The sequence below is a fragment of the Oryctolagus cuniculus genome, chromosome 6 (genome assembly GCF_051225735.1).
Source record: "Oryctolagus cuniculus isolate XC-2025 breed Fujian yellow rabbit chromosome 6, ASM5122573v1, whole genome shotgun sequence".
Classification (NCBI taxonomy): domain Eukaryota; kingdom Metazoa; phylum Chordata; class Mammalia; order Lagomorpha; family Leporidae; genus Oryctolagus; species Oryctolagus cuniculus.
Window position 1 is genome coordinate 43,591,364 of NC_142872.1, and position 27,572 is coordinate 43,618,935.

General features: G+C 39.9%; 1 protein-coding gene across 16 annotated transcripts in view; it reads left to right on the forward strand.

Annotated features, from left to right (window-relative positions):
* Positions 1-27,572, forward strand: part of LOC127490526 (uncharacterized) — a 451,570-nt gene that overhangs the window by 416,194 nt on the left and 7,804 nt on the right. For all 16 annotated transcript variants that reach the window (XR_016236414.1, XR_016236406.1, XR_016236405.1 and 13 more), the window contains one exon: positions 6,416-6,500. The gene's annotated coding sequence lies outside the window, so the exon portion shown is untranslated. The remainder of the gene's footprint in view (positions 1-6,415; positions 6,501-27,572) is intronic.

Sequence of the window (27,572 nt, forward strand, 5' to 3'; positions counted from 1 at the left end):
CAGCAGTGATAGTTTCACTAATTAATAGAGACCAATGGGCATATGAACCAGAATGCTAATTCATGTTGAGAAATATACCTGTTACATAAGCTAGAACATCTGTGTCAGTAGCCACCACAATTTTCTTATAGGAAATCTACATGGGAAGTCAAATTATATTTCCAAAGAAAATTCTAAAATATGCAACAAGAAATGAAACTAGACCAGAGTCTTTAGCTAAAAGAGTCTGGTGAACTAAAGGGTTAATTCATTTCCCAAGTAAGTGAGTCATTCTGTTGCCTTATGTTTTGTGAAGGGTGTGTGACTTCAGCAGCTGGGGGATTACATAGACCAATGGTGCCCAAATCACTTTCCCGTCCAGCCAAATTCACTTTTCCCCCACGCATTCACAGTGAATTAAATTTATGTGTGCTTCCAAGGAAAGTCTAATAGAGTTCGGTGTGTAGCATTATTACTGTTTTTCTTTATGTCTCCTTGGTATCAAGAGAGGAAGGCCATTGCCAACTTCCCCTAATCACTTTGTTGGCCAAGTATATGGTCCAGGTAGGTGAAAAGTAGAGCCTGACAGTTGCTTCCTGGTGGACACACTGCAGTTTTGGATGCTATTTTCCTTTTAAAGTTCTTTGGTAGAATGAAGAATCATGCATGGCACATTCCCTGTTCTCCTTTTTCTAGGGACATAAACCACCTTTGTAGATAAAATGATTTTCAGCTATCAAGGTGAAGCAAGCCATTGTCTTCCCTCTCCCTTGACCACATAATCCTTACTTTCCCTCTCATCTCCAGAAAAAATGGAATAGTGATTATATAATTATTTCTTTATATTCTTATTTCTGTCAGTTGAGCTAAATGTGATCAAAGGCAGTAGTTAGCACATTATTTTTTTCTGTAAAGGTCCAGATAGTAAATATTTTGTAGGTCATACAGTCTCTGCAAACTGCCTAGCTTTGCCTTCAAAGTTCCAAAACAACCATATAAAGCAAATCATAGGCAGTTCAGTGCAGATACTAGTGAAGACATTGGTATAAGTTAAAGGAATATATGACTAAACATTTCCAAAGTAAGGTGCATGGTTTAGAATAGGTTTTAGGGAATATTTAGTTACCCTTTGGTTTTTTTCTTTTTTTAACTTTTATTTAGTAAATATAAATTTCCAAAGTACAGTTTATAGATTACAATGGCTTTCCCCCCATAACTTCCCTCCTACCCACAACCATCCCATCTCCCGCTCCCTCTCCCATTCCATTCACATCAAGATTCATTTTCAATTAACTTTATATACAGAAGATCGATTTAGTATATACTAAGTAAAGATTTCAACAGTTTGCACCCACACAGAACATAAAGTGTAAAATACTGTTTGAGTGCTAGTTATAGCATTAATTCACATTGGACAACACATTAAGGACAGATATCCTACATGAGGAGTAAGTGCACAATGACTCCTGTTGTTGACTTAACAAATTGACACTCTTGTTTATGGTGTCAGTAATCTCGCTAGGCTTTAGTCATGAGTTGCCAAGGCTATGGAGGCCTTTTGAGTTCGCAGACATCGATCTTATTTAGACAAGGTCATAGTCAAAGTTGAAGTTCTCTCTTCCCTTCAGAGAAAGGTACCTCCTTCTTTGATGGCCTGTTCTTTCTACTGGGATCTCACTCGCAGAGATCTTTTATTTAGGTCGTCTTTTTTTTTTTTTTTTTTTTTTTTTCCCCAGAGTGTCTTGGCTTTCCATGCCTGAAATACTCTCATGGGCTCTTCAGCCATATCCGAATGCCTTAAGGGCTGATTCTGAGGCCAGAATGCTGTTTAGGACATCTGCCATTCTATGAGTCTGCTGTGTATACCTCTTCCCATGTTGGATTGTTCTCTCCCGTTTTAATTCTATCAGTTAGTATTGGCAGACACTAGTTTTGTTTATGTGATCCCTTTGACTCTTAGACCTATCATTATGGTCTATTGTGACCTGAAATTGATCACTTGGACTAGTGAGATGGCATTGGTACATGCCACCTTGATGGGATTGAATTGGAATCCCCTGGCACATTTCTAACTCCACCATTTGGGGCAAGTCCGATTGAGCATGTCCCAAATTTACATCTCCTCCCTCTCTTATTCCCACTCTTATATTTAACAGGGATCACTTTTCAGTTTTTCTTTATTTTTGTTACCAACTTCTGAGGACTTTAGATAACAAGCAAATACAAATCCCAGGGGAAGTGTGATGCTAGGCTAAAAGGTGGGAATGTGCTGCTGTTCCATTGTTGAAAGTTCATTGCCTCCGTGTTTATTCAGTACCACCTCATGGAGCTTTGATGTAAATAGATTATATGTACAGTTGGCAATTTGTATAGTTTTGTAGATCTATAGATAAAATGCCCTCATTCATTTTCACTTGTAATTGTGCTTAGAGTGCTTGTGTTTTATCCTTTGACTTCAGAAGGCTCTGGTAAGTTGGATCTGGTGATTTGAATTGTCAGGATAGAATTTTTTAGAAGTGAGAATGCTATAGTTGAAATTAGCTTAACTGAATAATGTACAGCAAGACAATTTTTTTTGGGTGAACTGATTCCATAATTAAGTTACTCCTGATAGAAGGATTAGGTTTGTTGTGGAGCTACTTTTTTTTTTTTTTTTTTTTTTTTTTTTTTTTTTGACAGGCAGAGTGGACAGTGAGAGAGAGAGACAGAGAGAGAAAGGTCTTCCTTTGCCGTTGGTTCACCCTCCAATGGCCGCCGCTGCAGCCGGCGCACCGCGCTGATCCGATGGCAGGAGCCAGGATCCAGGTGCTTTTCCTGGTCTCCCATGGGGTGCAGGGCCCAAGCACCTGGGCCATCCTCCACTGCACTCCCTGGCCATAGCAGAGAGCTGGCCTGGAAGAGGGGCAACCGGGACAGAATCCGGCGCCCCGACCAGGACTAGAACCCGGTGTGCCGGCGCCGCAAGGTGGAGGATTAGCCTATTGAGCCACGGCGCCGGCTTGGAGCTACTTTCTTGATCAGACTGACGCTTTATAGTTTTTCTACATAAAGATTATATGGTTGCAAAGAACAACAACAAAAAAGCAACCATAGATAACACAAAAATGAATAAGCATGGCTGTGTTCCATAAACTATTTATGAGTACTGAACTGGGAGTTTCATAAAATCTTTATATGTCACTAAATAATCTTGATATTGTTAGCCATCACAAAGCACACTGAACACCGGAGTAAGGGAAAGGGTTTCCTGGGGAAAACCCAGCAGACTGGAGGGAAGGGGCGAAGAGTGAAAAGGAGAGTAAGAGAGAAAGAGGAGAGAGGAGAGAGAGATGGGAGGCTAGAGAGAGGAGACGAGGAGGCTAGAGAGAGAGAGAGAAGAGAGAAGAGAGATGAGAGGAGGAGAGGAGAGCAGACCAAGAGAGCAGAAGAGAAGAGCCAAGAGCGCAGGAAAGAGCCAAGAGAGGAGAGCGAGCAGGAGAGAAGAGCCAAGAGCGCCACGTGTTCAGGAACAGGCCCTTTTAAAACTTTGCCGGAGGATGGGCAGGGAAGCAGGAGCAACGAATTCCATTAGGATGGGGGTGGAGCTTGACAACAGCGGTTGGGTTGGGCCATGTGACCACCTGGCTTTCAGCAATAGGGGGTGGGGGGAAAGCCAGGGCATAGGATGTAAATCAGGGTGTAGATCGCACCGTAGATAAAACTAACAGATATTTTCTAACCATTTAAAAATATAAAATGATTTTAAACTCATGAGGTATATTAAAATCAACTGGTGGGCTATGTTTTGTTAATTCTTGGTCTAAGGAATTATCTAATTTCCCTACACCTACCATTGTTTTCTTTTGTTTCTGGTTTGGTGATAGGAAATAGTAGTGTGGGGAGTCAGACAGGTTAATAGGTAGCCAGGTTGGTTCCAGTGGAAACTGAGGGTACAAAATGCTTGGTTTCCCTGAAAGTTATCTTGACAACATCAGAAGTGCCTGCCTGCCTGCCCCTGTTCTGGCCACTCCACCAAGAGGTCTCTGACTGAAGTACATCTTGCTTTTAAATACGTCTTGATTTCTCTTTGCCTTGGCTGCTTGGGAATTCTAACATGTGAGACAAAGAACTGAGGTAATTTTTTTCTCCCCACCACCGTTTCACCCATAACAGTAGGACACATTAATTCTTCTTTTATTTAAACATTTATTTGAAAGGTAGACAGACGCTTATACACACATAAACAGAGAGACAGTGAGCTCACATGTGCTGGTTCACTACTCAGATACCTGCGGTAGTAGGGACTGGGCCAGGTCAGGGCTGGATCTCCCACATGGATGGCAGGGACCCATTTACTTGAGCCAATGCTGTCTCCTTCTATGGTCAGCATTAGCAGTAAGCTGGAATCAGGAGCTAGAGCCTGGTATCAAATCCAGGTCCTCCAACATGGGATTTTTGCATCTTAACTGCTAGATTAAATGACTAAATGCCCTTCTCTGCTTTGTGTTTGTAACTTGGTCCAGGGAAGTGGGAGCAGTTAGCAGTTAAGAGCATGGGCTTTGCCATCAGATACAACTAGGTTCATTTATGACTTTTTGTATATAGTAGGAGCCAGTTGTGTAACTCATTTTCTGATATATACAATTCATAGTTCTTAAATCTCATGTAATTAAAAGATATATGGAAAGCATTCAACAATGCGTACCACATAGTGATGATATAATATTCAGTAACCCTCACTATGTTGTAGTATTGTTATCAGGGGACCTATGTTTTCCGTTTGTCTTTCTTTTGCTTTATCGTCTCTGGGGCAAGTCCATTTCCTGTCTTGGCTTTAGGTAAGGGGGCTTTTGAAACTATGGTTAGACTCAGACCCAAACATGCGATTGTGCTTGTCATGTAATCCCTTGCATTGTAAATGCATTCGAGATGATCAGTGTTTAAAAATAATGTGTTCTAAGAGTAGCCTTTGGACTCTTGGAAACAACTCAGTATTTGTGGGAAATGGGGTAGGAGAAACATGGGAGTCTTTATTCTGGTGATTAGTGTTTAACAGAAACATTGACTCTTTGCCTCTTCTTGCTGGGCTAGTTAACAAGAAACAAAAGTCTTTTGGATTCCCTGGGGGCAGGTGCCATCCTCTGAAAAACGTGGCACTCATTGAGCCTCTTGGTATCTCAACTGTGATACCATGATGTTTATGGAATTCGATTTGAAGAGCCCAGGTTAGAAAAGACACACAAAATTCAAAAAAGCCTCCAAATGTAGAGAGTGTATTTTCCTCAGCTGAGTGAACTGTGCTATCCAATTATTTGCAATTACAATTGCGTTTCTTTCTTTAATGTTTTCTATGTGATACCCAAGTTGCTAATGAAGCAGACCCCCGCTTTATGATCCCCATTGTTGCAACTTGCTGGGCTTAATTGCTTTGTCTCCATAACAGACAGACATTCTGAACAATTAGACAATAATAAGGAAGCAAGATGGGGAAATGGCTTAGGTTCTCTCATTTTAATTATGCTGATTGTGCACCCTACAGTTCTCAATCGATGCTAAAGTACTATTTTTGATAGTATTCAATAACATCCAACTAGAACTAATAAATTCATATTTCTAGTGCAAGAAATCCACATCCTCTGGTTCAATTGATTGCTACCTTTTGCAGAACAGCAATACTTTCTGTGCACACTGCACATGTGACCTTCAAGTTCCTTCCTTCCTTCCTGTTACTCCATGTTGCTTCCGTACAACATGTAGGGACAATGGAGTGTATAAGAGGGCTCGGACATACTGGGGCATCTTGGGGCATTTAGCTCCTCAAATATGTCCAAGAATGCCTCTTGAAATTCATCTTTACTTAACTCCCTTTTTAAAATTTTTCTAATATTTTTTTTTTTTACTTAGCTCCCTTTTAAAGATGTCAAAAATAACCATGAGGGTCAGATTTCAGTCTAACCGAAGTGTGTAAAAGGCAAGTTTCTTCACAACTGAGTTCCTGCCTCATTTCTAATCGCAGCGCATTCTACTCTTGCAGCCTCCCGGCTCCAGCTACACCACTCAGTCAGTGAACAGCACGGGCTGTCTTGCCTGATGGTTTTTCTGTTGGTTTTCTGGTTAGTTTTTATACTGTTAGTTTCAGCTCAGCTGCCATCTCCTGGGAGAAGTCTTCTCTGATCCCTTGATCTACTTTGTTCTTCTTCTCACACCCTTTCCCTTTCCATTAGTGTCATTTACTGGATTTTCCTTGTTTTCTCCACAGAGTTCAGTTGTGATTCCATGTGTAGTTTACTGTCTACTTGTTAATCACTTAGGTGCCATGAGGATGGGAGTTACTTGTGTTTTGTTAATCTCTGTGTAACCAGGAATTCAACAGTGCTTGAAACTAATAAGTGCTTAATAAATATTTGTTGAATAAATAAGTGAATACCTGAATGAATGGATTCTTCTTTTCCCCCAGGTGCATAATCTCAGGGCTTTCCACTGAAGCCTTCCAGTTGTATCTCAGTGCACTGAATTCTCTGGTCACACGAGATTTCTTGAGGGTAAGTATTTTGGCTTCTACATCTTTGTGTCTGACGTTTTTCTCTATATATGGTTGTAGATATTATTGTGAGAGATGTGAAAAGCTTTCTAAAAGAGATATGACCCTCACAATCTGTGTTTTATATGTGATGACAGTGGTTTGTCAAAAAAAATTAATATACTTAAAAATAATGAAATTTATTCCCAGAGGGTAAGTAAAACGTGTCCTCACTTTCACATGACAATCTAACTCAGACTAATTTTCTGCCTCTAATTTTAGATTAATGATATCTAAATGTTTATGTATGCATTTACATTTATTCTATTTTGGTTTTGTGAGAAATCCACTCTCAATGTAGAAAATGTAAAAATCCAGAGAAAGATCTAAAAAGGTACAAAAATCATTAATTTCACAACCTGAAAAATAATCTGATAACCTGAGATCTCTTCTTGGAGACTTTTCTTTCTTTCTTTCTTTTCTTTTTTTTTTTTTTTTTTTTGTGACAGATAGAGTTACACAGTGAGAGAGAGAGAGAAAGGTCTTCCTTCCATTGGTTCACCTCCCAAATGGCCGCTACGGCCGGAGCTATGCCGATCCGAAGCTAGGAGCCAGGTGCTTCTTCCTGATCTCCCATGTGGGTGCAGGGTCCCAAGCACTTGGGCCATCCTCCACTGCCTTCCCGGGCCATAGCAGAGAGCTAGACTGGAAGAGGAGCAACCGGGACTAGAACCCGGTGCCTGTATGCCAGTGCCGCAGGCAGAGAATTAACCAAGTGAGCCACGGTGCCGGCCCTTCTTGGATACTTTTACACACACACACACCCTGTTTAATACATTACAAATAATAAAAGTGAAGTTGAGTACCTTTGTGTCCTATATGTTACTTATTTACAATTATATTATTTTCATGCCATTGCAGTTCATTAAAAATCTAATTTTGATGATTACAAAATATAATTGAAAGGTGAATTATAAAGTATTAAACTTTTTTATTTATACTGAATATCAAGTTTTTCCATAAAATTTTTTGTCTAATAACTAATTATGCTGTAGAGCTAATTATGTTATGTATGCAGGAGCCAGGAATGCTAAGAATTTTTCCCAGGGGTGGCAGGAGTCCAGGTATTTGGGCCAGCAAGAACTGCCTCACAGGCCATTCCTAGGAGACTAGATGGGAAGTGTGGAGTAGTTAGATCTTAAACCAGAAATGCTAATACAGTATATGTGTATCCCAAGTGGCGGTTTAATCCACTGTACCACAATGTCCACCTCTTATATATGTACTTGTTTAGCATGAATCCTGTAGACAGAACAATTTTATTATCTTGGTTCTCATGTTGCACACCAGGCGTCTCATCTTAATTATTCTGCATATCTTTTACTTCATATCCTCTGCCCTATGTCTCCCTGCATCCTTCTCTTCAACCTATTTCCTGGGCCTGATCATCAATTTTGTTCTCTATTTTTGTAGCTTTGATTTTTTTCCAAATTCTATGTATAAGTGACATCATGCAATATTTTTACTGTTATGAATTATTCCACTTTGCAATATATCATTAAATCTTACATGTGTTGTAGCAATTGGCAAGAACTCATTCCTTTTTTAGGGTAGAATAATATGCCAGTGATGCTTTATCTATTCACCCATTCATGGACTCTAACATTGTTCCCAAGAGTGCAGAGAGCTTTATGAGAAGGTAATTTCATTTCCTTTTAGTTTATATCTAAATGAGGGATTGCTGATTTACGTGGTCATTCCCTTTGTAAGCAAGCCAACCAAACTTGTTGTAATAGTTGAAAAAAGATAATTTGTATAGAATTCCCAAAATTTCCTTGCTTATAAAAATCTTAGATAAAATAAAGAATAAGAGGACCTAACTATTAAGAGGAGGGTCTCAGTGAGGTAAGAGTGTGAGTGACTTTTCTTTATGCCCCACTTAGAAATTTTTTCTATAGTTAAAAAATAGTATGACACATTTAATATGGTAGGAAAAGGCCATTCGCTTTTAAAGTTATGCTGATGGCATTAAAGAGCCTGGATACTACAGGAAGTACTACAGACACTACAGGATACCATAGCGTAGGGCCTAATTATATTAAGAAAGTGTGTGATATCCTCTGTAAATTCCACATGACAGTTGCGTATGATTTCTTTTATATCTCTTAGAAATGCAAACTGGTTTTTCTCATGCTCTTGTTTGAGGTTAAAGTGTGCCTATTGATTTATGTTTTGAAAGGTACGGTGTGAACAAAGCTCTTCTTGAAGGTGAAAGCTACTTTGTGCCACACATAGTTTAGAATGGGGAGCCTGTCAGAAGTAATCATTTGAAAACAAAATCAAAACGTATTATGGTAATGTGATGTGGATTTTTTAAAGTTGGTTGAAGAAGTTAGGTAGGCTTGCTTATTTCTCATATCACCCAGAGAAAAGTGAACTCAGAGACTGCTTGTGAAAACGTGGACTGGGATAAACCTTGAAGCTCTCGGGAGCTTATTAGGGATCTTAGGGTGCGGTACTGGTGATTGCATTCTGGAAGACAGATAGGGATGTATTATTACTATTATTGTACATACGCAGTGTTCTTGTGGAATCTGGAAGTATGGTGACTGAGAGGGTAATCTGGGGCAGGGTTGAAGCTGTGGCCCGAAGGGAAAGCCTTATTTCCAAAGGAGTTTTGGATATGGACACTACTCATCACTTCCCCCCTTGGTAGTGTTGCAACCAGCACACATAAACCAGTATGTGTGAGCCTTTCCTTAAACCTTCCCCAAGGGTTGCTACTGCTGCCTGTGAAACAGCTTTGGAAGGAGACTTTGAAGAGAAGCAGCGATGTAGAATTGGCTTTAATGCAGAGCAGAGGACAGCAGTCCTAGGGAACACACAATCCGAGTAGTGATGAAGTTAATTTGACTCAGGGGATCTGGGAAGACTTTTTGATTGGGGAGAAGTTGAGAGAAACCTTGACAGATGAATAGGACTTTTGTTGAGAGTACAGGATGGATTATCCAATGCAGAGGACATGAGTACAGTTCTCCAAGCCAACCGACTGGTTTCTGTCTCCCACTGACTTGGCATTGAACTACCTCCTTCACAAGCAGATATAATTCTCTAATCTGTGGTGTGGCTTTTGCCATCTTTAAAATGTGTGTAGAGTGTCAAGCTCTTCATTTTCTCTCCTGTCTACTAGAGCAAAAAGACTTGCTTTGTACTGTTCTCCTGCATTCTACGGTAGCCTTCTTTGACTTGTGAACTTTTGACCCACCACCTCTGCCGCTATCCCTAGCTCTGTAATAGCCTTTCTTTTTTCATCTGTATAACTTTACTGACATTTTGTCTTGCTTCCACTTACTCTGCTATCATCGCTTTCTTTGAGAATTCTCCGAGTTTAGGCTTGCATCTGGAGTGTTTCTGAGCATTCTGTAGATGCCTCCCTTCCCCAAACCTGGGAGTGTGGCTTAGCTTTGCAGAATGGTCCTCAGATGATACCACGGTTCTCTGTGCAGCATGCACTCTCATCAGTTTCATTGACTCTCTGAAACATGATTCTCCAGAGAGGAGGAGGAAGAGGTGTTTTAAAATGTTTTTTAACATAATACAAGTGATTCATCACTTTTTAAAGTCATGACACTATATAATCAGTCAAATGTTGGCTTTAAGAATGTCCATTTCAGGGGCCGGCGTTGTGGTGTAACAGGTAAAGCCACTGCCTGCAGTGTTGGCATCCCATATGGATGCTGGTTAGGGACCTGACTGCTCCACTTCCAATACAGCTCTCTGCTATGGCCTGGGAAAGCGGTAGAAGATGGCCCAAGTCCTTGGGCCCCTGCACCATGTGGGAAACCTGGAAGAAGCTCCTGGCTCCTGGTTTTGGATTGGCAAAGCTCCCGCTGTTGTGGCCATTTGGGGAGTGAACCAGCGGATGGAAGACCTCTCTCTCTGTCTCTCTCTCTCTCTCTTTCTCTGCCTCTCCTTCTCTCTCTGTGTAATTCTGACTGTCATATAAATAAAAACCTTTAAAAAAAGGATGTCCATTTCAGACTATGAAATTTTTCTTAAAATTTTGGAAGTTTAAGATATTAAAAATTTTTTGTTGCTATGGTTTCATCTTAATTTTGAAAATGAGCAGCTATTTCTTCTTTAAAAGAATTACACCTTGGAGTTCTGGTGCTCTTAGAATTGGGCTCAGGGCGTGTACTGGAGGCACAGATTCCATTTTGAAGCTCCCAGTGGTGGTGTAATGCCCTGTGAACGAAGACCATGAGACAGAAGTGCTGCCATCCAGTCACTTCGTTAGAACAGCACTGCAAATCCTGCAGAGCCCAGAGCACCAGTCTTGGAATATGGCTTTCCAGCAATGATAGGAAAATGAAAAATTATTAACAATAGTAATGCAGGAAGTCGGTCATATTGGCTTAGACCAGTCTAGAAACATAAAACTCTTTTAAGTTTGAAGAAGTGATGTGATTTTTTTGGGGAAGAAAACATGTAAAAGCACATAAATGGTTTTACTTAACCTTTTAAATGAAAAGGAAATTTTTTTAGCAAGTATAAAGAACAAGATGTTCTACTTTTCTTCTCTTCCTTTTTTAAGAAAGAAAAATACATTTTCTAATTAATTCAGGAACAGTAGGAGTTCACATTATTTTCTTTCTTTGTAACTTTTTATCAGCATGAGAAGTTTGATGCAGTTTTTCTCCATACGCACTGAAGGGTGGTTGCCCAGCCTGGTCCTAACAATTTCCCACAGCAGGAAGTTCAGGATAGAATGTTCCCAGGAAGAATGTCAGGGTGCCTACTGGGCTGATGACCACCTGCATTTTTGGTTGTAGAAACAATATCTTGAAATCACAAAGTGAGTTCCCATTCTGAAAATGCGGTAGAGCAGCACCGTTGCTAGTTTTGAAGTTCATGACAGTATAACCAACTGGTGTCTGAACAGAATCCCACTCACTGTGTCTATGTCTGGTTTGGCTCACTGGAAACTGCACTTCCTGGGTCTCAGGTGATGTCAGGGATCAACTTTTGATGCAGTGAGCAAAACTCATTCAAATCTTAGTACTATTGTTACTAGTGTGATATGGATGGGTTAAGTTAGCCAACACATCTGGGCATCAATTTCATGTCTTGTGAACTGTTTCTTTTAATTTTTTTAAAGATATATTTATTTATTTGAAAGGTAGAGTTATAGAGAGGCAGAGGGAAAGAGAGAGAGAGAGAGACAGACAGACAAAGAGGGCTCCTCCATCTGCTGGTTCACTCCCCAAATGGCTGCAATGGCTGGATCTGGGCCAGTTCAAATCAGGATCCAGGAGCTTCTTCCAGGTCTCCCATGTGGGTGCAGGGGCCCAAGGACTGGGCCATCTCCTCTGAGCCAGGCTCAGAAATGGAGCAGCTGGGACTTGAATCTGGGCCCAAATGGAATGCAGGCACTGCAGGTGGCAGCTTTACCCACTAAGCCACAGCACCAGCACCATTTTTTTTTCTTTTTATAAATTTATGTAAAGGGGACAAGATTGAGGATGGGAGACTTACTTTAGATTGGATTGCCTCTTTCTAAATATGTGGATCTTTGGCCAGTCAAAACTTATATAAAAAAATTGGCTTGGGTTTATGCTGTGGATATGTGTTGAAATATTATACTGTGTCTCATAAAAAGAAATGAATGTTCCACGTAAAGCAAGAATGTTAATAATGAAAATAATTAGTTGGGAAAAGTGAGTGAAATTCAGATGAAAATATATGTGAGGTGGGCATGTTTCTCTAACAACTCGTATGTGTAAGAGACGTAATATTCTCTGTTTCTTCTTAAGTGATTCTACTTTGTGTTTTGTGCTTCCATTTGCTGGGGGAAGTGAAAGTAAGTGAGTTTACTCTTTATTCCGTGCATGGAGGCAAAGGGAGTACAGCTTAATTTCAGTGAACTTGGAATTTTTATTCCTTCCATGGGGTCAGTACTAAGACAAGGAGCATTCCCAAGGCATTGGGTGTGTCACCATCATTTAGCTGTGGCTAAGATGTCTTGGACATCTTCCGATGTTGAGTTCCTTCCTGTTTCCTACCTCAAAAGCTTTTCAAAGCCACAGACTAGAATATGTTGTTGTGGCTTCTGCGTGCTTGTGGATATGGGTTGGAGGGCGGAGGTGGGAACTCAACTCCTTCCACAATACTGAGGACAGTGGGAAGCTCTGCTTCTGTGTTTCTGAATCTAGAAACTGGAAAGAGATAATTGTGGTTCATTAGGAAAGCCTGCTCTCCAAGACCAGAGTAAGGTTTTTGCCTTTGACCATGATTGCCAACCTGTATGTGGTTTTCATGCATTTCTCTCATTCACTCTCATTCAAATACTTATGCATTTACTATGTGACAATCAGTGGATATGTATGTAATCTTACAGACCTATGGGCTGAATTTTTATTGTGTTGAAAGCAATTGTTCTGAAAGCTTGCTGTTGCACTGATGTTGCTATGAGACCATGCATAAAAGACTTGGAAAAGGCAACATCATGGGATGATAGACATATACTGTGTGTAAGTTTATCCCTGTAACCTACACCAAGTTTTTGGAAGCCATTTGCTAACTCAGCATAGCATTCTTTCCTATGGGAACTAGATATTTCAGAGTGCCCTGAAGTAAGTTACTAGCAATTGATTGGAGTTGACAAGAGAAAGGAAACATGATTTGCTGTCTTGACCAGGATTGGAAGCAAAGCCCAGATCTAAGGTTGTAGTGGTGGGAGGGGCAGGTACATGGGGATTTGACATTACACTGTGCAACTAAAGGAAATGAAATTGATGGAGGCAATGTCGTTACCTGGGCCCTCTGAACTTATTTGACAAGCCTCTCATCCTTCCAGAGCTAAGCTCCCGGGACACTGTGGTTTTAATAAAAACTCTGGCTACATGTTGAGGCTTTGTTTGCATTTTCTTTGAGAAGCAGAAGAATGAATAGTAACCCTCAATCATTAGTAGGCATGAATTGGTTGTAGTGGCCCAAAGCCCTGAGAAATGATCATGTTCTTTGATTTCTCTTTCTCACGCCATGTTTGGATTGAGTAATGTGTTGCTTTGTGAAGAGCAGGGTCATGGCATGGCAGGCACTTTTGACTGTGTCTACAGGAGCCATTTGTACAAGTGGCAGACTCCTGATACATTGAAGCCCCAGGAGAAGCCAGGGTTCTGGCATGCCAGTGAACTGTTGCTCATTTGATCAGACAACCCTGGAGAGGTGAATGCATTCTCTCTGCATTCTCTTGCCTGCCAAGGGCCTGGGCAGAGAGACAAGGGATGTTCCATAGGCAAAGACCCACAGTCTGGCTGAAGGGTGTCCTATAGCTATTGCTCCCCTATTCCTAACTGTGTAAACACTGAAAAGTCAATATGGAACCAGAGGTAATTCCTTGGGGGCTCAAAGCAGGTCCCATTTCTGTCCCTCCATTCTCTCAGGTCTATCTTGAAGCAGCCTTAACTACCCTTTGAGGAGCAACATCTGGACCTGTGACAGTGCAAGTCTTAGGGGTGTCTCTAGCTTTTCTGCTCTTGTTTTAGCCATACTTCTCCTGCCTTTTTTTTTTGCAATGGTGACATCATGTCCAGATTCAGAGTCTGGTCCTGAAAGTGTGCTTTTGCAGTGAGTTGCTATTTGGATGTTGGAGGTGGGTGTGTGAGGGAGGACACTATTTGGAGCAGCTGTGAATTGAGTATGGCCATGATGTAGTCTTTGTCAGGAGCCCCTGTAGATGTTTTGTGCCTGCACAGATTCCCATGCCATACAATTTGTCTACAAGAGACTGTTTTCAGCATGTAGGGGGTGTGACGTTTGCATTCTTATTCATTACCCCATATTTTAACTCTTTAGGCAGGGCTGGATTCTGTCATAGAAGCAGAATGTGCATGCTAAGTAAGCTACCTCCCTTTTCTTCATCCAGAAATACGCTTGCCACAGGTCTGTCAATCTGTTTAAAAATTCCCACATCAAGACCTCATTCATAGCTCCTTTGGGAAGTTGGTGATGAGGAGGAAGCACCATGATCATATAATGCTGCCCTTCTCACTGCAGTGCTGTAAGGGCTTTGGCAAGTCATTGCCTGTCATGTAGGCTTCCTTTTCTCCACAGCCAGAAGGTGGGAGCTGATCTCGAAGAGCTTTCCAATCTTGGCATTCAGGTCTCGTGTAATTCTGTCTGAGCTCAAGGCTTCCCTCCTTCATGAAGTGTTTCCTAATTGGTTCTTGGTGACTTTTCTCCTGAGTTTGTCCCATATCATCCAGACTTGGGTTAATTGTGTGATCTTGTATTGCTTTGTGAGATTGCTTTTTTTTTTGTATGCTTTATTTTCAGTGTATGTAAATAGTATTGCTTGGATAAAATGAGAAGTTCTTTGAAGGAAGGAAATATGTCTTCTAGGACTATTAAAAATCATGACATAATCCTGAGTTTATAAAGTTATTGGCTTGAATTGTTAACTGAAATAGTCCCAATTACTTTATATTTCTCAGGAAGATAGTTAAATGATCTAAGTATTCTGAATCTGCCCTGAGATGAAGGTAGACAGGTCTCAGTTTTCTCAGATATTAATAATTGACTACATTGAGCCAACAGCTTTTTTATAGTTATTAGATAATTTTCATATTATTTTTTCAAAAATATTTATTGATTTGAGAGGTAGGGAGACAGACAGACACACATACGCATACACATACACGCATAGAAAGAAAGAAGGAGGGAAAGAGGGAAGGAGGGAGGGAGGTAGAGAGAAAGAGAAAACCCATTTGCTAATTCACCCACCAAATGCCCTCAATGGCCAGGGCTAGGCCAGGGTCAAACCCAGGAGCCAGAAACTCAATATAGGTCTTCCATGTGAACAGTAAGAACCGAGTTACTTATGTTATCTCCACCGCCTCTCAGGATCTGTATTAGTAGGAAACTGGGGTCAGGAGAATTTTCCTATTAATTTTTTCATTTCAACCTTCATAAACTTTGTGAAGTAGGTAGATGGTACCAGCATGATGGTCCCTGTTCTATAAATGAGAAAATATAAGTTTCATATACAATATCATATTGTTTAGTAACAGATCTGGGGCTGGCACCCAGGTATGGGTATGTAGACTCAAAGTTCAATGTTCTTTCTGTTATTTTGCGTTGCAGTTGCCTTGGTGTTTCTTTTGAATGATAAAGACTAGTCATATAGATGGAATGATTAAGGCTGTATAATACAGATTTAGGGCTAAAGGATTTACTGCAGATTTGGAATTGAGTCTCCAATCTAGGTGTCACCAGTTGCTAGCTATGTGATCTTGCACAACTTAATTAAACTCTGGTTTTTCCAAGTTTCCCATGATTAAAGTAGAGATTATAATAATACCTATTTCAAAGAATTCTGAGTATTAAATAATATATGTCTGACTTAAATGGCCTGGCCCAGAGTGGAGCTAGCTTCCTAACTATTAACTACTGTGAGCATTACTACATGATGTAAGATGAGGAGCAGATCAGCCTTGCATAATTACGTTTGTGTAAGAAACAGGTTCTTCTTTTGCCATAAATATTTTTATTTGAATTCTCTTGAATTTGCACAACCAGGTTCTTATAGAACTATTCTTATTGATGAGCACAAACTACTTATGATTGAAAGGAAGCCCTTCATGATGAATTTGTCTCTCAGCTTGTCTGTTCTAGTGCTGCCCAAATATCTGTAGTAAAGTACTAGTTTTTTATGTGTATTTAATGCCCATTCTTTTTCAGACTGATACTTCTATAAAGTGCAGTGAAAATATTGCAGCCATGTTAACTAGCCCTAAAAGTTCCTAGATGTTTACTCACAATTTTTGCTCTGATGTCAATGAGAACAAGTCCATGGGTCAGACTTGTAGCAGCATGGATCTCTCTAGAGTCCTTCCAAACCAGCCTCACCATGGTCCAGTGTGAGCTAGTCTGACCCCAGAGTTCTCCCTACAGCCCGTAGGCGACACCAGTTTGCTGTGTTGTGTTTGAAGAGGAAACACTTTGCTGTTCCATCTAAGGTGAAAAATGTCCTCCTGTGATGTCATTTTTCTAATACAGCATCTGTCCACAGACTGGGAACTTTTCATTATCTGGTAATAAAGTGAAAGACTTCAGCCTTTCTCTGTAATTCATCCAGTAAAATCCCTAATGCACAGTGGGTGGTGGATAAAGATATGGAAGAGTTGGATGAAACTGTGGTCATTTTCTGAGTGAGGAGCTCCCCAGAAAGATTCAGGCTTGATGATAGAGTTTCTAAGTTGGAAAGCAGAAGAGAGAGACAAGAAATTAATGAAATGAAGGAAGAACCATTAATGAGAGTCCAGGTAGGGACAACCATACTGAGGAATAGGAGGGAATATTAGCATCTGTTTTACCAAGGCTTTAGTAGGGTGGTGGCCTTTTCTTTCTTTTTATGCTGTGGAATCTTGTAATTTCATTTGATGTTTCATTCATTAACATAATGAGCAAATATTTCTTTAGTACTTTTCAATTTAAGTATTAAAAATGCATCAACAAACAATAAACAAAGCTCCCAATTTACAATCTCCTGCAGTGAGGGTGAGGGGAAAAAGGTCACAGAAGCATTTAAAATTATGAGTGAAACTATGGGAATTCAAGAAATATTAACTGGTCCCTGAGGTTGGAGGAGATATTTTTCAGAGGAGTAATCCAGGTGTAGGTAGAAGCTTCTAGACAGAGGAAGCAGCATATGCAAAGACCCTGAAGTAAGAGAGAGATATTGGTATATTTAGGAATCTGAAAGATGCCCAAAGTGGCTAGAGAAATAAGGGGTAGGGAGGTTTGGAACAGAGAAGGAAGAGTCTTGTGAGCCACAGGGTTACATTGTCCTTAGTACAGTGGGATCCTAGCAAAGGGCCTTAACCAGGAGTAAGGAAGAATATGATGAGATGTGACTTTCAGAAATAGAGTTTTGACTCTGTGTGGAAAACGGATTGGAGCTTGAATGTCTCATCAAGTGACCATTGATGATCTGAGCTAAGGTGGCAGTGGTAGAGGTGGAAAGAAAAGGATTGAGAAGCAACAGGAAGAGATTTGGAATGATGATATATGGGCCACAGGGGAGTGGAGGTGTGTAACGAGGCTTCCAAGTTCTGGGCTGGGCAACTACATGGATGGGGGAGTGGGAGGGTGGAGGAACATGGATATTTGGTGGAAATCTGCAGAGTTTTCTCTCTCTCTCTCTTTTTAAAAAGATGTATTTATTTGAAAGGCAAAATTTCAGAGAAAGGGAAATTGAGAGAGAGAGGGAGAGGGAGAGAGAGGCAGGCTGACCTTCTATCTGCTCGTTCATTCCCCAAATGGCAACAATGACTGGGGCTGGGCCAGGACAAAGACCTGGAACTCCATCCAGGTCTCCCATGTCGGGGACTGGAAGGAGCTCCTGGCTTCGGACCAGCCCAACCTTGGCCATTGCAGCCATTTGGATAGTGAAACAGCAGTAGGAAGATTGCTCTCTCTGTCTCTGTCTCTGTCCTTCTCTTTCTGTTAACTCTGCCTTTCAAAAAATAGTCATAAAAAAAAATAAGGGCATGAAAATTGGAAAAGAGGAAGTCAAAATATCCATGTTTGCAGATGACAAGATGTTGTCCATTGAAAAACCTAAACACCCCACCAAAAAGTGTCAGAACTGATGAAACAATTCAGTGAAGTTACAGGTTATAAAATTAAAATACAAAAAGTAGAAATTTTTTATATGCTAATAATGAGTTCACAAAAAGAGAAATCCCATTTACAATAACCACATACACAAATCATATATTTAGAAATAATTCAAAAAGTGAAAGATCTCTACAATGAAAATGAAAATTATAAAATACTGATAAAAATCATGAAGGACACAGAAAAAAATGAAAAGATAATCCTTGCTCATGGATTGGAAGAATCAATATCATTAAAATGCCTATACTACCTAAAAGATCCTATAGATTCAGTGCAGTCAGCATCAAAATATCAATGACATTCTTTACAGAATTATAAAAAACAGTTCTAAAATTCATATAGAATCACAAGAGACCTAGAATAGCTAAATTGATCCTGAAAGAAAAAAAGTAAAGCTGGAGACATTATAACTGACTTCAAAGCATACTACAAAGTTACAGCAATTAAAACAACATTACACTGGCATAAAAACTGACATATATCAATGAAACAGAGAGCCCAGAAATTAATCCATCTATGTACAGCCACCTGATTTTTGACAAAAGTGCCTGACCATAATTTTGAGAAAGGATAATCTCTTCAATAAATGGTGCTGGCAAAACCGGATGTATATATGTAGAAGAATGACATTAGATCCGTGTCACACCATACACATAAATCAACTCAAGATGGATCAAAGACATCAATTTAAGATCTGAGATGATGAAGCTGCTGGATGAAAATATAGAGGTAACACTCCCAAGACATTGGTGTAGGTGATGACTTCTTGGAAAACATCCACAAAGTACAGACAAAAAAAAAAAAAAAGACTAAACAAACGGGATTATATAAAACTCAGAAACTTCTGCACAGCAAGGGAAACAAACAATAGAGTGAAGAGATTTCTGAGAAAATGGGAAAAAATATTTGCAAGGTATCTATCCAACAAAGGGTGAAAATCCAGAATATATGAGCAACTCAAAAACTCAACAACAAAAAATATTTGGTTAAGTAGGAGGCAGAGGACCTGGGTTGAGAGTTCTCAAGTGAAGAAATACACATGGCCAACAAATATATGAAAAAATGCTCAATATCACTAACCATCAGGGAACTAAAAAGAAAAATCACAGTAAGTTGTCACCTCACCCCTATCAGTGGTTACTATCCAAAAGACAGAGAATAACAAATTCTGGCAAGGCTGTGGAGAAAGGGAACTCATTCATGGCTGATGGAAATGTATATTGGTGGAAAAGATTACGAAGAGTTCTAAAGCACTGGAAATAGACTTGCCATATGAACTGGCAATCCCACTAAGGGGTATATACTCAAAAGACGTGTGCACATTGTGTCAAAGAGATACCTGTTCCACTGTGTTTATAGCAGCACCGTTCAATAGCCAAAATATGGAATCCACAAGGTGTCCGTCATCAGATGAATGGATAATGAAAATGTGGCATACATATACACATACAATGGATATATATAGTATAGAATATATATTTATATACACAATGGAATATTATTTAGTTATACAAAAGAATAATATTCTCTGATTTGCATCAAAGGGGTTGCTTGTGGAAGGCATCATGTTGAGTGAAATAAGCTAGACACAGAAAGACAAATGTTGTATATTCTCCCTTATATGTGGGCATTAGAATTAAAAGACAACAAAAATGAAGAAAGAAAAAAGTGTCTGTGATATCCGTTTCAGTTTTTATGCAAATATAATGATTTGTCAAACTTTGTTTTAAATATTTGTCAAAAAATCATTAACAGTGATATGCTACTATAGTTTTAATGAGCTGTGACTATTTTAAAACTTACTGTAGATGAGTAAAAATAGAAAATAAAATAGAAATGTTTTCATTTAAAAAATTTGTTGGGGCTGGCACTGTGGCGTAGTGGGTAAAGCTGCCGCCTGCAGTGCCGGCATCCCATATGGGCACCAGTTTAAGTCCCAGCTGCTCCACTCCGATCCAGCCCTCTTCTCTGGCCTGGGAAAGCAGTGGAGGATGGCCCAAGTCCATGGGCCCCTGCACCCATGTGGGAGATCTGGAAGAAAATCCTGGCTCCTGGTTTTGGCTCAACCCAGCTCTGGCTGTTGCAGCCATTTGGGAAGTAAACTAGTAAACTAGCAGATGGAAGACCTCTCTCTCTCTCTGCCTCTCCTTTTCTCTCTGTAACTCTGACTTTCAAATTAATAAATAAATCTTTAAAAAAATTTTGTTGCAATAAAATCCTATACCAAAACAAAAGTGCAGAGAAAACATGTATTATGAGAAAACTATACATGGATTTCAAAATATTATTGCACCAAAATTTACTTATTTGTATATTTTGTTCTAGGAACTTCCTGAAGTACCCTCACACTGTAATAAAAGTTATTTAAAACTTACAAGTTGTTCAATTCTGGAGTTTCTCATGTAATGTTTTAAGGCCAAAAGTGACTCCAGGAAACTGAAGCTGTGAAAAGTGGAACCATGGACAAAGGATGGGTGGTTCCTGTAGTTTGCTCTTGTTTTTCCTTCTACAATGCCTAGGCAAGTGCTGGCTGAACTGATTTGTAAAACTAAAACATTCATAAATGTGCACCTGCACACATCTGAGTCTCTCTGAAGAGGTTGCAGGTCACAGAGGTATTCAGAAATAGAGCAGGTAGGTCACAGAGATATGTGTTACTATAGTAGCGTGTAGGTGACCATATACTTAGTTTGGAGGTTGAGCCTGTCAAGCACTCACATGTTTGCACACAGAAGTTATGGAGGCATGGGTGCTTTCCCTTACCGATCAGTGAGTTGGATGGATGTCTGCCACCTAAGCATCACGCTGGTGAGGTTCCATTTCTTTCTTTGGTCATTTTCTTCTACTAGGTGTGGTTTACATCTAGCACACACTACTGACTTTAATTATAAGTAGATATTGTCAGGGGGCCAGCGCTGCGGCTTAGTGGGTAAAGCCGCCGCCTGCAGTGCCAACATCCCATTTGGGCACTGGTTCAAGTCCTGGCTGCTCTACTTCCAATCCAGCTCTCTGCTATGGCCTGGGAAAGCAGTAAAAGATGTCTGAAGTCCTTGGGCTCCTGCACCCATGTGGGAGACCTGGAGGAGGCTCCTGGCTTCAGATCAGTGCAGTTCTGTCTGTTGTGGCCATCAGGGGAGTGAACCAGTGGATGGAAGCCCCCCCCCCTTCTCTCTTTGTGTAACACTGACTTTCAAATAAATAAATAAATAATTTTTTTTAACTTTTATTTAATGAATATAAATTTCCAAAGTACGATTTATGGATTACAATGGCTTCCCCCACATACCGTCCCTCCCACCCACTACCCTCCCCTTTCCCACTCCCTCTCCCCTTCCATTCACATCAAGATTCATTTTCAATTATCTTAATATACAGATCAGCTTAGTATACATTAAGTAAGGATTTCAACAGTTTGCTCCCACACAGAAACATAAAGTGAAAAATAATAGGTGATTTTTTTTAAATGATGATGAAATCAGATCAGACCTATTGTCATGTTTAATCCCAGTGAGAGTCAAGTTGGGAATTGCTAATTTCGTTTTTTTTTTTTTTTTTTTTTACAGAGGATCAGTTTAGTATACATTAAGTAAAGATTTCAACAGTTTGCACCCCCATAGAAACACAAAGTGAAATATATTGTTTGAGTACTCGTTATAGCATTAAGCCTCAATGTACAGCACATTAAGGACAGAGATCCTACATGAGGAGTAAGTGCACAGTGACTCCTGTTGTTGACTTTACCAATTGACACTCCTGTCTATGGCATCAGTAGTCTCCCTATGCTCTAGTCATGAGTTTCCAAGGCTATGGAAGCCCTCTGAGTTCTCCGATTCTTATCTTGTTTAGACAAGGTCATAGTCAAAGTGGAGGTTCTCTCCTCCCTTCAGAGAAAGGTACCTCCTTCTTTGAAGACCTGTTCTTTCCACTGGGATCTAACTCACAGAGATCTTTTGCCAGAGTGTCTTGGCTTTCCATGCCTGAAATACTCTCATGGGCTTTTCAGCCAGATCCGAATGCCTTTAGGGCTGATTCTGAGGCCAGAGTGCTATTTAGGACATCCACCATTCTATGAGTCTGCTGAGTATCTCACTTCCCATGTTGGATCACTCTCCCCTTTATTTATTCTATCGGTTAGTGTTAGCAGGTACTAGACTTGTTTATGTGCTCCCTTTGACTCTTAGTCCTTTCATTATGATCAATTGTGAACTGAAATTGATCACTTGGAATAGTGAGATGGCATTGGTACATGCCACCTTGATGGGATTGAATTGGAATCCCCTGGTATGTTTTTAACTCTATCATTTGGGGCAAGTCAGCTTGAGCATGTCCCAAATTATACATCTCTTCCCTCTCTTATTCCCACTCTTATGTTTAACAGGGATCACATTTCAGTTAATTTTTAACACTTAAGAATAACTGTGTATTAATTACAGAATTAAACCAGTCATATTAAGTAGAACAGACAAAAAAACTACTAAGAGGGATAATGTATTAAGTTGTTCATTATCAGTCAGGGCTATGCTGATCAAATCACCATTTCCCATAGTGTCCATTTCACTTCAGGAGGTTTCCTTTTTGGTGTTCAGTCAGTTGTCACCGATCAGGGAGAACATATGGTATTTGTCCCTTTGGGACTGGCTTATTTCACTCAGCATGATGTGTTCCAGATTCCTCCATTTTGTTGCAAATGACCGGATTTCATTGTTTCTTACTGCGGTATAGTATTCTAAAGAGTACATATCCCATAATTTCTTTATCCAGTCTACCGTTGATGGGCATTTAGGTTGGTTCCAGGCCTTAGCTATTGTGAATTGAGCTGCAATAAACATTAGGCTGCAGACCGCTTTTTTGTTTGCCAATTTAAATTCCTTTGGGTAAATTCCAAGGAGTGGGATGGCTGGGTCGAATGGTAGGGTTATCTTCAGGTTTCTGAGGAATCTCCAGACTGACTTCCATAGTGGCTTGTCCAGTTTGCATTCCCACCAACAGTGGGTTAGTGTCCCTTTTTCCCCACATCCTCTGCAGCATCTATTGTTGGTAGATTTCTGAATGTGAGCCATTCTAACCGGGGTGAGATGAAACCTCATTGTGGTTTTGATTTGCATTTCCCTGATTGCTAATATCCTTGAACATTTTTTCATGTGCCTGTTGGCCATTTGGATTTCCTCTTTTGAAAAATGTCTATTGAGGTCCTTGGCCCATCTCTTAAGTGGGTTGTTGGTTTTGTTTTTGTGGAGTTTCTTGATCTCTTTGTAGATTCTGGTTATTAACCCTTTGTCTGTTGCATAGTTTGCAAATATTTTTTCCCATTCTGTCGGTTGTCTCTTCACTCTCCTGACTGTTTGTTTTGCAGTACAGAAACTTCTCAATTTGATGCAATCCCAATAGTTAATTTTGGCTTTGACTGCCTGTGCCTCCCGGGTCTTTTCCAGAAACTCTTTGCCTGTGCCAATATCTTGAAGGGTTTCTCCAATGTTCTCTAGTAACTTGATGGTGTCAGGTCGTAGATTTAGGTCTTTAATCCACGTTGAGTGGATTTTTGTGTAAGGCGTAAGGTAGGGGTCTTGCTTCATGATTCTGCACGTGGAAATCCAGTTTTCCCAGCACCATTTATTGAATAGACTGTCCTTGCTCCAGGAATTAGTTTTAGATCCTTGATCAAATATAAGTTGGCTGTAGATGTTTGGGTTGATTTCTGGTGTTTCAATTCTGTTCCATTGGTCTATCCATCTGTTTCTGTACCAGTACCATGCTGTTTTGATTACAACTGCCCTGTAGTATGTCCTGAAATCTGGTATTGTGATGCCTCCGGCTTTGTTTTTGTTGTACAAGATTGCTTTAGCTATTCGAGGTCTCTTGTGCCTCCATATAAATTTCAGCACCAATTTTTCCAGATCTGAGAAGAAGGTCTTCGGTATCTTCATTGGTATTGCATTGAATTTATAAATTGCTTTTGGGAGAATGGACATTTTGATGATATTGATTCTTCCAATCCATGAGCATGGAAGATTTTTCCATTTCTTGGTATCCTCTTCTATTTCTTTCTTTAAGGTTTTGTAATTTTCATCGTAGAGATCTTTAACGTCCTTGGTTAAGTTTATTCCAAGGTATTTGATTGTTTTTGTAGCTATTGTGAATGGGATTGATCTTAGAAGTTCTTCCTCAGCCATGGCATTGTCTGTGTATACAAAGGCTGTTGATTTTTGTGCATTGATTTTATACCCTGCTGCTTTGCCAAACTCTTCTATGAGTTCCAGTAGTCTCTTAGTAGAGTTCTTTGGGTCCCCTAAATAAAGAATCATGTCATCTGCAAAGAGGGATAGTTTGAGTTCTTCCTTCCCAATTTGTATCCCTTTAATTTCTTTTTCTTGCCTAATAGCTCTGGCTAGAACCTCCAGAACTATATTGAATAGCAGTGGTGAGAGTGGACATCCCTGTCTGGTACCAGATCTCAGTGGAAATGCTTCCAACTTTTCCCCATTCAATAGGATGTTGGCTGTGGGTTTTTCATAGATTGCTTTGATTGTATTGAGGAATGTTCCTTCCATACCCAGTTTGCTCAGAGTTTTCATCATGAACGGGTGTTGTATTTTATCAAATGCTTTCTTGGCATCTATTGAGATAAAAATAAGTAGATATTGTCAACTTTATTGTGGTCATATTCCTGACTTGGAGCACTAGCTTAGAAGGTGGCTGTAGGGCCCAGGATGAGAGATACAGTTCTACTGGCGATTGCCCAATTTCCCACTTAATTTCACAGTTGGCACCAGGGTGGCATGCTTGTTCTTAACCTGGACTGGCACAGCAGTTTGTGATTTCAAAGAGTTCCAAACACCAATGAATATAAATCAATTTGCCCAGGAAAGTCAGTCATTAGCTTTATTTAATATATATAAAAAACAGGGGCACATTTGTGTGCATGCACACACATACACAGAAAGAGACAGACAATGACGAATGTGTAAATGGGCAGAATTGTTTTGAGGCCTGGAGAATTTACACAGGGTTGGGTTTAAAGAATGTGGTTGTGCTCACACTGCAACTGTAGTGTGTTTCCTGTTCCCATGTTATCCCAGAGCCTTAAGCATATAGTATTTAATATATTATTGGTATTACGTAGAAAGTCCTGTTAGAATTAATTTAGCTTGATTTTTTCTGCAAGTGTTAGATAATTATTTATTAGGATTATTTCCAAGATTCATTGATGAATACCATGACAGTGAAAATCTTAAAGAATATTTTTAATTTTTGATTAACAGCTGCTACTCATAACAAAAGTAATATTATGTGAGTCTCTGTTCTGAGAGTTTGTTCAAGTCTATACAAAATCCCCAACCACAAAAATCCTTCTTTTTTTTTCTTGTTGCGGAAATGCTCCTCATCTTTCACAAACTAGCTGAAATGTGAAGCTTTCCTGGGTCGTGTAAGACTAATAACTCTCTTCTATGGACTCGTGCAGGCCATTGTTTGACCACAAATCACCTGGAGGTGACTCAGCTGAAAATGTACGCACTTGGAGGGCCCCGCGCTTTCTCTGCTCCGTCTGAATCAGTCCTTTCGTTAAATGCTCTGGTGGCAGCTCTGGAATCATCCTTCATAGCATGTATTATGATTATGGTTGAATGACTCACTGGACGATGATCTCATCTAACTGGCCTCCTTCAGTGGAAGATACTCATGGGTGGACCGTTTCACAAGTCTTCACGCTCTATCCTAGGGACACTTCTGGTCATTGCCCAGGGAACATTTGCTTGCTAAATGAAAGAATGGATGATGGTGTTCCAAAAAACAAAACAAAACAAAACAAAAAAACAAAAACTTTAATCACAGAAGTCTCTAGAGAGGACTAGAATATCAAAAAATTGCTATCTTTCCACAGAAAATTGTTTTTATTTTCTCATAATCTAGACCAGCTTTATAGCCCACACACGTGCAAGGATCATTGTAAGTCAAGAGCTGTTCTAACCTTTTAAAAAATGCTTTATCTTATTTAAAGATGTTATGGATCTGGCGAGAAAGGTAATACCAAGCTCTCCTCTTAGAACTGCAGCCGCTCAGAGGCTGTAATACTTGCTTTTGGTCATGAGGATAGTAAGAGGTGAAGCTAGGATTTGTCTGACTTGAATTAAAGTTCTTCATCTCTGTTGTAATCTATTTGGGCTGCTGTAATAAGTTACCATAAATTGGTAATAAACAGCAGACATTTATTTCACAGTTTTGGAGGCTGATTGTCTGAGATCAGGAGTCAACGTGGCAGAATTCTGGGAGGGCCTTCTTCTAGGCTGTAGGTGGCTACTTTCTTGTTGCAGCATTGTGTGGTAAGAGCAAGAGAGCTTTCTGGGGTCCCTTTTATAAGGACGTCATTCCTATTCGTGAGGGCTCTGCTCTCATCACTGAATCTGTACCCCAAAGTCTCACCTCCTTAGATCATCACATGGGAGTTTGGGTTTTCAATGTGTGAGTTCTGAGAGGCTACAAAAGTCCATTGTAGTTGCTCAGTGTTAGCTCCTGGGATGTTCTTTTTTTTTTTTTTAAGATTTATTTATTTATTTTTTAACTTTTATTTTTAATGAATATAAATTTCCAAAGTACGGCTTATGGATTACAATGGCTTCTCCCCCATAACGTCCCTCCCACCCGCAACCTCCCCTTTCCCATTCCCTCTCCCCTTCCATTCACATGAGGATTCATTTTCAATTCTCTTTATATACAGAAGATCAGTTTAGCATACATTAAGTAAAGATTTCAACAGTTTGCTCCCACACAGAAACATAAAGTGAAAAATAATAGATGATTTTTTAAATGATGATGAAATCAGATCAGACCTATTGTCATGTTTAATCCCAGCGAGAGTCAAGTTGGGAATTGATAATTTCTTCTTTTTTTTTTTTTTTTTTTACAGAAGATCAGTTTAGTACACATTAAGTAAAGATTTCAACAGTTTGCACCCCCATAGAAACACAAAGTGAAATATACTGTTTGAGTACTCGTTATAGCATTAAGCCTCAATGTACAGCACATTAAGGACAGAGATCCTACATGAGGAGTAAGTGCACAGTGACTCCTGTTGTTGACTTTACCAATTGACACTCCTGTTTATGGCATCAGTAATCTCCCTATGCACCAGTCATGAGTTTCCAAGGCTATGGAAGCCCCTTGAGTTCTCCAACTCTTATCTTGTTTAGACAAGGTCATAGTCAAAGTGGAGGTTCTCTCCTCCCTTCAGAGAAAGGTACCTCCTTCTTTGAAGACCTGTTCTTTCCACTGGGATCTCACTCACAGAGATCTTTCATTTAGGGTTTTTTTTTTTTTTTTTTTTTTTTTGCCAGAGTGTCTTGGCTTTCCATGCCTGAAATACTCTCATGGGCTTTTCAGCCAGATCAGAATGCCTTTAGGGCTGATTCTGAGGCCA